The sequence below is a fragment of the Triticum dicoccoides genome, chromosome 5B, assembly GCF_002162155.2.
Source record: "Triticum dicoccoides isolate Atlit2015 ecotype Zavitan chromosome 5B, WEW_v2.0, whole genome shotgun sequence".
In the NCBI taxonomy this organism is placed as follows: Eukaryota; Viridiplantae; Streptophyta; class Magnoliopsida; order Poales; family Poaceae; genus Triticum; species Triticum dicoccoides.
This window is the reverse complement of record NC_041389.1, coordinates 703,940,962-703,952,099: the sequence shown is the minus strand read 5'-3', so window position 1 is coordinate 703,952,099 and position 11,138 is coordinate 703,940,962. Positions and strand designations below refer to the sequence as shown.

General features: G+C 39.5%; 7 non-coding genes across 7 annotated transcripts; all 7 read left to right on the top strand.

The window, feature by feature from the left end:
- The first annotated feature begins 994 nt into the window (after positions 1-994).
- Positions 995-1,090, top strand: LOC119313261. Its single transcript, XR_005151628.1, has one exon. It is a non-coding gene; the product is annotated as a small nucleolar RNA Z223 (small nucleolar RNA).
- A 153-nt stretch (positions 1,091-1,243) lies between these two features.
- Positions 1,244-1,358, top strand: LOC119313289. The gene has a single exon (XR_005151650.1). It is a non-coding gene; the product is annotated as a small nucleolar RNA Z278 (small nucleolar RNA).
- A 2,184-nt stretch (positions 1,359-3,542) lies between these two features.
- LOC119313201 lies at positions 3,543-3,644 on the top strand. The gene has a single exon (XR_005151582.1). It is a non-coding gene; the product is annotated as a U6 spliceosomal RNA (small nuclear RNA).
- A 1,263-nt stretch (positions 3,645-4,907) lies between these two features.
- LOC119313198 lies at positions 4,908-5,010 on the top strand. Its single transcript, XR_005151579.1, has one exon. It is a non-coding gene; the product is annotated as a U6 spliceosomal RNA (small nuclear RNA).
- A 2,740-nt stretch (positions 5,011-7,750) lies between these two features.
- On the top strand, positions 7,751-7,853 carry LOC119313196. The gene has a single exon (XR_005151578.1). It is a non-coding gene; the product is annotated as a U6 spliceosomal RNA (small nuclear RNA).
- Positions 7,854-8,887: 1,034 nt separating this feature from the next.
- Positions 8,888-8,989, top strand: LOC119313195. The gene has a single exon (XR_005151577.1). It is a non-coding gene; the product is annotated as a U6 spliceosomal RNA (small nuclear RNA).
- Positions 8,990-10,020: 1,031 nt separating this feature from the next.
- Positions 10,021-10,123, top strand: LOC119313189. The gene has a single exon (XR_005151571.1). It is a non-coding gene; the product is annotated as a U6 spliceosomal RNA (small nuclear RNA).
- Positions 10,124-11,138: the final 1,015 nt, after the last annotated feature.

Below are 11,138 nucleotides of genomic sequence, written 5' to 3'. Positions count from 1 at the left end.
TATGATGACTTGGCATTTGACAAGTGCCTTTGAGAATTAGCATTACTATTGAGTTTATAGGTTAGCTGGATTTAATATGAAGGCTATCCTCTTGACGAAACTATGGAATTTTCTTCTAAGGAGCTAGTGATGTAGGGTTTCTAAGTGGCTAAAGATTATGGCTTTGAGAAGATTGTTTCCTTGCTGGTTTCATGGCTGCTATAACTGGTTGGTTATAGGATCTCTGACCCATGCTTGTCTTATGTTCGTGGTGTTGATCTGATGAGCTAGTGTTGCATTGGTTAGATCTTACCTTGTACTGTTCATATGATCATTTCTTGTTGCTTTGGAAACCCACTTCATCTTGGAAATTTTTACTAGATCCTACCTATTCGTCCATTATTAATCAAGTATCTTTGAGTTTAATGTTCTAACTGCATTATAGTTTTTTGTCTGATAACAGTACATGCTTCGTGTTCTGAACACTATGTTTGCAAGAAACATGCTTTGTGTGGCAAGTGTCTGAAACCAGTAATGAGTTGTTGTCCACCTATTTATGTGTTGCTATTTAATTTGATCCTCCAACATTCATCTTACTCGTGCTCTTATCTATGTGCAGCTTACTACACTAAATAATCAAGTGCGAGCTTTGCAGATGGACAAGGGGATACTGAATAAAATCTAAATAACGCAGAGGAGGAGCTAAGATGTTCAACCACCATTGCGCCAGCCAGAGCTACTAGGGCGACGCGGAAGAAGTCTGTGAGGTAGCCTCCTCGACCTAGCAGCGTGACTTACCGGCCTCCTCGACTTGCCAGCGCCGCTTCCCGACTAGGAGAGGTACTGGTCTCCTCCCCTTGTCCTTTGAAATGTTCATTGTATTGTATCGCATATTTTACATCTCTAGTTGTTTGATTGGCCAAATGAAGCTGATAGCGGGTGCACTAATTATGAGCCATCCAAATAGTAAATCTTATTCTTGTCCTTTTTTTTAGATTTGTGTGTTATGGTTTGACCATGGCTTTGATGATAAACACTTTCAGCAAACATGCCAGTTCTGCTTATGAGAATTCATGACTTAAGAAACTGCTATAGGAAATCTTAGCCATTGCATTTTGAAATCTTAGCCAGTATAAAAATCTGAACCATTTCATAATTATCGATGGAGCTATTAAGAAGATCGGAGACTCTTTACCTTGATCTCTTCCATATGTTATGAATTTGGATCAGTAGCATGTACTTTGTTCGGAAACTGCATGTTCATACCAATGATGCTATGCCCAGCATTTCAAGGTGCAAATGGCTGCAGGATCCTGTTTACAAAATGAACCTACCTTGAGGCACTGTATCCACATGATATTCATGGGCAAGCCTGAGGTTCTCGATTATCACATGAACCTTTGTTTCTCTTTCAAGTTAATTTCTGGTGACATTAAGCAGTCATTGCGGAATTTAACTATCCTCTCGCAAGTACCTCTTATTTGCTGAATAGGCTAGAAAACTTGAGAATTTCACGTTGTTGAACTTCGAGGGTTTGTGAGTGTGATTTTGTTTGGTGCAAATGCAAGTCGTAAATAGATCCCGACAAAGACCATGCCTAATGCAAGTAGAGACCTATAGGAGTTGTTGTTTTTTGTTTGTTTGCCTACTTTTGTGCAGATTGACCTCATAACATGGGTTGGATTTTTTTAGATGGAGGGCGTGAAGGCAAGAGAAGAAGATTGTCTCCACTGAATTAAAGCTAACATTAGGTGGCCATATCCACATGGGAAGAGAAAGATGGGTTAAGACAGAGGCATTGACAGGGGCAACAAAGTTGTCCACGGCAAGAGACATGGCCTATATATCTCTGCGCGGCAATGGACATTGCAGAAGCAAAGCGCTCCCTAGGCGTGATGAAGGCATTGTAGGATGTAGGCAGATACAAATTTGGAACAGGGATAGAGAGTGATCACATACGACTTTACCTTGTGGTAACTGAATCATGTTGCATTAGGAGGCAAGCTGATGGCGGAATCATTGTAATGACACGTGGTGTTCTTCTTTCATATGCAATGCAAACTGGCACGCATGGTTGTGCATCAATAATAGTGCCCCTCGACATGCATTTCTTTCCTCCAATGTGTTATGCTACCGAAATTTCTAGCAAGGATTCCCACGACTTGTCAAAATTTTGGCCTTACTTGTAACAAAATCTAAAACCAAGGGTGTTGACTGCAAAATATTTGGCCTTACTTGTAACAAAACAAGGAGGTTGTTGGACATCACGTTCTCATGGTTGCTTTCTCATGCGTTCTCATGGTTGCCTAGCAATCGACAGGGTCGTGCACGAGGCTCCGCTTTGGCCTTCTTCATTATTTTGGAACTTTCATTATTTTGAGTATTTTATAATTTTGAGTCACTTTTGAGTTGTTCTATTATTTTAAAATTCTTTTATTTTTGAATCTTTCATTAATTTTTCGATGCAGGCCTATTAGGCATAGCCCAACATTGCGTCTGAGGTCTGACACGGCCGGGTCAAAATCTAGGTGGCCTTTCCTCTTCTTTGTTGCATCATCATTTCCTCTTCAAGGTAAAAACCAACGCAAGCTCAAGAAGTAGCATCCTCAATACTGCCTTTTTAAATTTAGACCCACACGCTTTCTCTTCTTTGTTATTGCAGATACAACCTTATTGTAGTAACTTTTTAGCCTTTTTAATCTATGATTACACGTTTTGGATTACTCTTCCATTTCGGTCCTCCTAGATGTAGTGTATACCTTCAATATTTTATTGTCTTCGTTCCTTAACCATAAATATGATTCGGTCATAATGCCAAAAAACATGTTTCATTACTCTAATTTGACTATCTTACCACCTAATAAACTCATCTAAGACTTGTGAGAAAACTCTCTCGAAGACTAGTGTTGCATTCTGATATCACCCGAAAGAATCCCTTCTTCAAACCTTTCTATCTTTAGTGTACAATAACTAGTGGTCAATGAATTACGTATGTCACAATTGGTGAAATCTCAATCTTAATGTAAAAAAGTATGAATGTTGCATACCATTTTATATATCTACTCAAACCAAAGACACGATAAGCTATCTTAGCATGAACCTTTTGGCACTAAGGTCTTTGTAATGTGTACGTGTGGCAAAAACTTGATCGTATAATATCCTTCACTCACAAGTTTGCTTTTTTTAAAAGGTTTGACAATTTGCATGATCCACCTTTCATATATAAATTGTGAACAACCAAAAGGATTTGTTGATCCCTCCTTTCCTAAACGTGCACGTGCCCTCCCCCCACGTGCAGCAAAACCTGTAGTATTTTGTAGTGTCCAAGCATCGTTCGTTATTCCCTAATAATGAGAAAACACGAGAGCATGTTATGCACTTCCATTAATGTGGGCCACATCAAGAGATATCCAGCCTGCTACTAGCGGCCCATCGCATGCATGATGGCGTCTAGGTTTTGCTGGACAGCGATGTGGGCAAAACAAACGCTCGTTTGTTCAGTCCCACATTGGCCAGCCGGGGAGAGTCGGACTGGTTTTTAAGGCAGCACGGCAGCTAGCATCGTCCCTTAGAGGACATCCGATAAAATGAGAACGATACAGAGAAGATTAGCATGGCCCTGCGCAAGGATGACACGCACAGATCAAGAAATGGTCCATTTTTTTTAAGATTTTCCGCGCAAGTCCCTGGAGCCTTCTTTTTTTCACTTGTGTGTGCTGCTATTCTTATAGAAAGGCCCTTTAGTTTCCCTTCTCTATCAGAGAGGTCCTCAGTACTGCCTTTTTAAATTTAGATCCACCCGCTTTCTCTTCTTCGTTATTGTAGATACAAAATTTCTGTAGTAAATTTTTAGCCTTTTTAATCTATTATTCCATGTTTCTGGATTAGTCTCCCGTTTCATCATCCTACATGTAGTGTATTCCTTCAATATTTTATTCTCTTTGTTACTTAACCTTAACTATGATTCGGTCATAATGCAAAAAATATGTTTCATTAGTCTAATTTGATTATGTTACCACCTAACAAACTCATCTAAGACTTGTGAGAATATTCTATCGGACATTAGTGTTGGATTCTGGTATGACCCAAAAAAAAATCCCTTCTTCAAACCTTTCTATTTTTAGTGTACAATAACCAGTGGCCGATGAATTACGTAGGTCACAACCGGTGAAATCTCAATCTTCATATAGAAAAGTATGAATATTGCATACCATTTTATATATCTAGTAACAAACTCATCTCAGACTTGTGAGAAAACTCTCTCAGACACTAGTGTTGGATTCTGGTATCACCTGAAAGAATCCCTTCTTCAAACCTTTCTATCTTTAGTGTACAATAACTAGTGGTCGATGAATTACGTAGGTCACAACTGGTGAAATCTCAATCTTCATGTAGAAAAGTATATATGTTGCATAACATTTTATATATCTAGTCAAACCAAAGACACGGTAAGCTAGTTTAGCATGAACCTTTTGGCACTATGGTCTTTGCAATGTGTACATGTTGCAAAAACTTGATCGTCTAATCTCCTTCATGCACAAGTTTGCTTTTTAGAAAGGTTTGTCGAATTTCATAATCCACATTTCATAAATTGTGAACAACCAAAAGGATTTGTTGATCCCTCCTTTCCTAAACGTGCATGTACCCTCCCCCCACGTGCGGCGACAACTATAGTATTTTTTTTAGTGTCCAAGCATCATTCGTTATTCCCTAATGAAAAAACATGAGGGCCCGTTATGCTCTTCCATTAATTTGGGCCACATCAAGAGAGATCCAGCTTGGTATTGGCAGCCCACCGCACGCCCGATGGTGTCTAGGTTTGGCTGGACAGCACAGTGGGTAAAACAAACACTCGTTCGTTTAGTCCCACATCGGCTACGTGGGGAGAGTCGCACCGGTTTATAAGGCAGAGCACGACATCTAGCATCGTCCCTTCGGGGACATCCGATAAAATTGGAACGATAAAGAAAAGATTAGCATGGCCCCTGGGCAAGGATGACACGCACAAATCAAGAAATGGTCCATAATTTTTCAAGATTTTCTGCGCAAGTCCCTGGAGCCTTCTTTCTTGCACTTGCCTGTGCTGCCATTCTTATAGAAAGGCCATTTAGTTTCCCTTCTCTATCAAAGAGGTCCTCAATACTGCCTTTTTAAACTTAGATCCACACGCTTTCTCTTCTTTATTATTGCAGATACAACCTTTCTGTCGTAAATTTTTAGCCTTTTTAATCTATTATTACATGTTTCTAGATTAGTCTTCCATTTCAGTCCTCCTACATGTAGTGTATTCCTTTAATATTTTATTGTCTTTGTTACTTAACCTTAACTATTATTCGGTCATAATGCAAAAAACATGTTTCATAGTCTAATTTGATTATGTTACCACCTAACAAAATCATCTAAGACTTGTGAGAAAACCCTATCGAACATTAGTGTTGGATTCTGGTATCACCCGAAAGAATCCCTTCTTCAAACCTTTCTGTCTTTAGTGTACAATAACTTGTAGTCGATGAATTACGTAGGTCACAACTGGTGAAATCTCAATCTTCATGTAGAAAAGTATGAATGTTGCATACCATTTTATATATCTAGTCAAAGCAAAGACATGGTAAGCTAGCTTAGCATGAACCATTTGGCACAATGATCTTTGCAATGTGTACATGTGGCAACAACTTGATCATATAATCTCCTTCACGCACAAGTTTGCTTTTTAATTAGAAAGGTTTGTCAATTTTCATAATCCACATTTCATAAATTGCGAAGAACCAAAAGGATTTGTTGATCCCTCCTTTCCTAAACGTGCATGTACCCTCCCCCCACGTGTGGAAACAACTATAGTATTTTTTAGTGTCCAAGCATCGTTCGTCATTGCCTAATGAAAAAACATGAGGGCCCGTTATGCTCTTCCGTTAATTTGGGTTGGTGGAAGCATGAATAGGTAGTGGTATCCTTTTGGCTGTCTGGATATGCTAGAGGGTCTTGGGTAAATTTGTTAGCATATGCTTCAGCCAGGCTAGTTCATGCAGTCAATTAGTCAAAGGTAATTGGAGTACATGTAAATCATGCTTCTGATAACATCATGCTCTGACACCTTCTCTTTTCGAGTTATGTTGCTATGATGAATTGACTTGTAGACCTGGTTATTAGAGTGTTTTCTGCTAGTACTTTTGGTAAGGCAATATAGTAGGTCGTAGTGGTTCTACTACTGGTTTATGTATAATTTGCAATTTTCATTTCTAAGATCAATTCCGTATCCCAGGTTCTCAAGTACTTTGATTACATCGATGTCAAAGGCGACGCAAACCAGATCTTTGTCAACTATAGTGCCATTCATAGCATAAACACGAACATAAATGGGCTTGATGCTTGATGACGTGATGCTTGATGCCTGTAGCATGTGTTCCCTGTGGTTATATATGCATTTGTTAAGATTTTTGTGGCACACGCTATGGCCTCAAAGTTTTGTTTATTTTATTTTTGTTCATACATGAGCACAATTTCTTATTGCCTTATGTCAAGGGATCAATTGATCTGAACTCAGTCCTTGTCCTTAATGTGTGGATGGATGTGCTGTTTGGCATGCTGAAGGCGTTAAGGTGTTGGAGATGTCCTTATACTTGTTGAGCGTTTTATCTGTAGTGTTATACTGTGATTGTGTATGGCTATATTGTGACTGGAATATTTTAATAAAAAAATTGTGTTTCTCAATATTGTGGCTGTTATTTCAAGATTTTGATGTGTTCCTCCTTCCTGATTGGTATATCGGTTACGCCTAGAAGAATCTGACAATTAGGACTTGCCCAACTACAATAATCTGAAAGCTGAACCTAACAAAATAAAATAAAAGCCAAATTAGAAATTATCTAGAAAATTGAATTTGACAAAAAATAAAAAACCAAAAATAGAAATTATATAGAATGAAAAAGGCCATGGCCCTGGAAATAAAAAGGCTGCTTGGCCTTGGCCCATGAAGTCGACCAAAAATTGACAAGAAAAAACATATAGAAAGGCTGAATTGTTAGGCTCGGCCCATGTAAAATATCGAACTACACCGGGTTGATTCTTATATACGACCTTTTCATTTGGTCGCCATTTTGCCATGTCATCTTGCCACGTCGGATCCGACGTGGCCTATGCAGACAGCTAGCGACCAAAAAAAGGTCGTTGAACCAACGACCTTTTATTTTGGTCGTTGCCTTCTACTACCTTCTCACACAGAAGGTCGTTAATTTCCATTAAAGACGGTCAGCTTTTGACCCTCTATTTTTGGTCACAAAAGGCCGCAAATCAAAAACAATGACCTTTCAGCGACCAATAGTGATGGTCGCAACTTGACATATTTCTTGTAGTGAACTTGATCATATAATCTCCTTCACACACAAGTTTGCTTTTTCAAAAGGTTTGTCGATTTGTATAATCCATCTTTCATATATAAATTGTGAACAAACAAAACGATTTGTTGATCCCTCCTCTCCTAAATGTGATGTGCCCTCCCCCACGTGCCGCAAAAACTATAGTATATTTTTAGTGTCCAAGCATCATTCGTTATTCCCTAGTAATTAGACAAAAAGAGCCCATTATGCTTTGCCATTAATGTCGGCCACATCAAGAGAGATCCAGCCTCTTACTGGCGGCCCATCGCACACCTGATGGCGTCTGGGTTTTGCTGGACAGCGTCGTGGGCAAAACAAACGCTCATTTATTTAGTCACACATCGGCCAGCCGGGGACAGTTGGACTAGTTTATAAGGCAGAGTGCAACAGCTAGCATCGTCCCTTCGGGGATATCCGATAAAATTGGAATGATATAGAGAAGATTAGCATGGCCCCTGCGCAAGGATCACATGCACAAATCGAGAAATGGTCCATTTTTTTTTGAGATTTTCCACGCAAGTCCATGGAGCCTTCTTTCTTGCCCTTTCGTGTGCTGCTATTCTTATAGAAAGGCCCTTTAGTTTCCCTCCTCTATTAGAGAGGCCCTCAATATTGCCTTTTTAAATTTAGATCCAAACGCTTTCTATTCTTTGCTATTGCAGATACATCCTTTCTGTAGTAACATTTTAGCCTTTTTAATCTATTATTACATGTTTTTGGGTTATTCTTTTGTTTCAGTCCTCCTACATGTAGTATATTCCTTCAAAAAAATTCTTGTCTTTGTTCCTTAATCTGAACTGTGATTCAGTCATAACACAAAAACATGTTTCATTAATCTAATTTGCTTATGATACCACCTAACAAACTCATCTAAGACTTGTGAGAAAACTCTCTCGAACACTAGCATTGGATTTTGGTATCACTCGAAAGAGTCCCTTCTTCAAACGTTTCTATCTTTACTGTACAATAACCAGCAGTCAATATTATGTAGGTCACAAAAAATGAAATCTCAATATCTGTGTAGAAAATTATGCATGTTGTATATCCTTTTTATATATCCAATCAAACCAAATACACGGTAAGTTGCCTTAGCATGAACATTTTGGAGCTATGAACTTGGCAACGTGTACGCATGGCAACAACTTGATCGCATAATCTCCTTCATGCACAAGTTTGCTTCATCGACCTTCCATAAACTGTGAACAGCCCAAAGGATTTATTGATCCCTTCTTTCCTAAACGTGCATGTGCCCTCCCCACACGTGCGGCAAAAACAATAGTATATTTTTAGTGTCCAAGCATCATTCGTTATTCCCTAGTAATGAAAAAACACGAGAGCCCATTATGCTCTTCCATTATTGTGGGCCACATCAAGAGAGATCCAGCCTGTTACTGGCGGCCGATCGCACGCCTGATGGCGTCTGGGTTTTGCTGGACAGCACCATGGGCAAAACAAATGCTCATTTCTTTAGTCCCACATTGGCTAGTCGGGGAGAGTCAGACTGGTTTATAAGGTAGAGCGTGGCAGCTAGCATCGTCCCTTCGGGGACATCCGATAAAATTGAACGATACAGAGAAGATTAGCATGCCCCCTGCGCAAGGATGAGACGCACAAATCGAGAAATGGTACAATTTTTTTGAGATTTTCCACGCAAGTCCGTGGAGCCTTCTTTCTTGCACTTGTTTGTGCTGCTATTCTTATAGTAAGGCCCTTTAGTTTCCCTTCTCTATCAAAGAGGCCCTCAATACTGCCTTTTTAAATTTAGATCCACACGCTTTCTCAGCTTTGTTATTGCAGATACATCCTTTCTGTAGTAACTTTTTTGCCTTTTTAATCTATTATTACATGTTATTGGATTAATCTTTCATTTTAGTCCTCCTACATGTAGTATATTCCTTCAAAAAAATTGTCTTTGTTCCTTAATCTTAACTGTGATTCAGTCATAAAGCAAAAACATGTTTCATTAATCTAATCTGCTTATGTTACCACCTCACAAACTCATCTAAGACTTGTGAGAAAAATCTCTCGAACACTAGGATTGGATTCTGGTATCACCCGAAAGAATCCCTTCTTCAAACCTTTCTATCTTTAGTGTACAATAACAAGCGGTCTAACATTATGTAGGTCACAACAAGTGATATCTCAATCTCTGTGTAGAAAAATTATGCATGTTGCATATCCTTTATATATATCCAGTCAAACCAAAGACACGCTAAGCTAGCTTAGCATGAACCTTTTGGAGCTTTTATCTTGGCAACGTGTACGCATGGCAACAACTTGATCGCATAATCTCCTTCTTGTACAAGTTTGCTTCGTCCGCCTTCCATAAACTGTAAACATCCCGAACGATTTATTGATCCCTTCGTTCCTAAACGTGCATGTGCCCTCCCCCCATGTGCGGCAAAAATTGTAGTATTTTTTTAGTGTCCAAGCATCATTCGTTATTCCCTAGTAATGAAAAAACACGAGAGCCCATTATGCTCTTCCATTAATATGGGCCACTTCAAAAGAGATCCAGCCTATTACTGGCGGCCCATCGCACGCCTGATGGCGTCTGGGTTTTGCTGGATATCGTCGTGGGCAAAACAAACGCTCATTTGTTTAGTCCTAAATCAGCCAGCCGGGGAGAGTCGGACTGTTTATAAGGCAGAGCGCGGCAGCTAGCATCGTCCCTTCGGGGACATCCGATAAAATTGGAACGATACAGAGAAGATTAGCATGGCCCTTGCGCAAGGATGACACGCACAAATCGAGAAATGGTCCAAATTGTTTTGAGATTTTTCACAGAAGTCCGTGGAACCTTCTTTGTTGCACTTGCGTGTGCTGCTATTCTTATAGAAAGGCCCTTTAGTTTCCCTTCTCTATCAGAGAGGCCCTCAATACTACCTTTTTAAATTTAGATCCACACGCTTTCTCTTCTTTGTTATTGCAGATACATCCTTTCTGTAGTAACTTTTTAGCCTTTTTAATCTATTGTTACATGTTTTTGGGTTAGTCTTTCGTTTCAGTCCTCCTACATGTAGTATATTCATTCAAAAAAATTATTGACTTTGTTGCTTAATCTTAACTGTGATTTAGTCATAACGCAAAAACATGTTTCATTAATCTAATTTGCTTATGTTACCACCTAACAAACTCATCTAAGACATGTGAGAAAACTCTCTCGAACACTAGCATTGTATTCTGGTATCACCCGAAAGAATCCTTTCTTCAAACCTTTCTATCTTTAGTGTACAATAACGAGCGGTCAACATTATGTAGGTCACAACAAGTGAAATCTTAATATCTATGTAGAAAATTATGCATGTTGCATATCCTTTTTATATATCCAGTCAAACCAAAGACACGGTAAGCTAGCTTAGCATGAACCTTTTGGAGATTTTATCTTGGCAACGTGTTCGCATGGCAACAACCTGATCGCATAATCTCCTTCATGTACAAGTTTGCTTCATCCGCCTTCCATAAACTGTGAACATCCCGAACGATTTATTGATACCTTCGTTCCTAAACATGCATGTGCCCTCCCCCCATGTGCGGCAAAAACTGTAGTATTTTGTTTAGTGTCCAAGCATCATTCGTTATTCCCTAGTAATGAAAAAACACGAGCCCATTATGCTCTTCCATTAATATGGGCCACATCAAGAGAGATATAGCCTGTTACTGGCGGCCCATCGCACGCCTGATGGTGTCTGGGTTTTGCTGGATAGCATCATGGGCAAAACAAATGCTCATTTGGTTAGTCCCACATCGGCCAGCCGGGGAGAGTCGGACTAGTTTGTAAGGCAG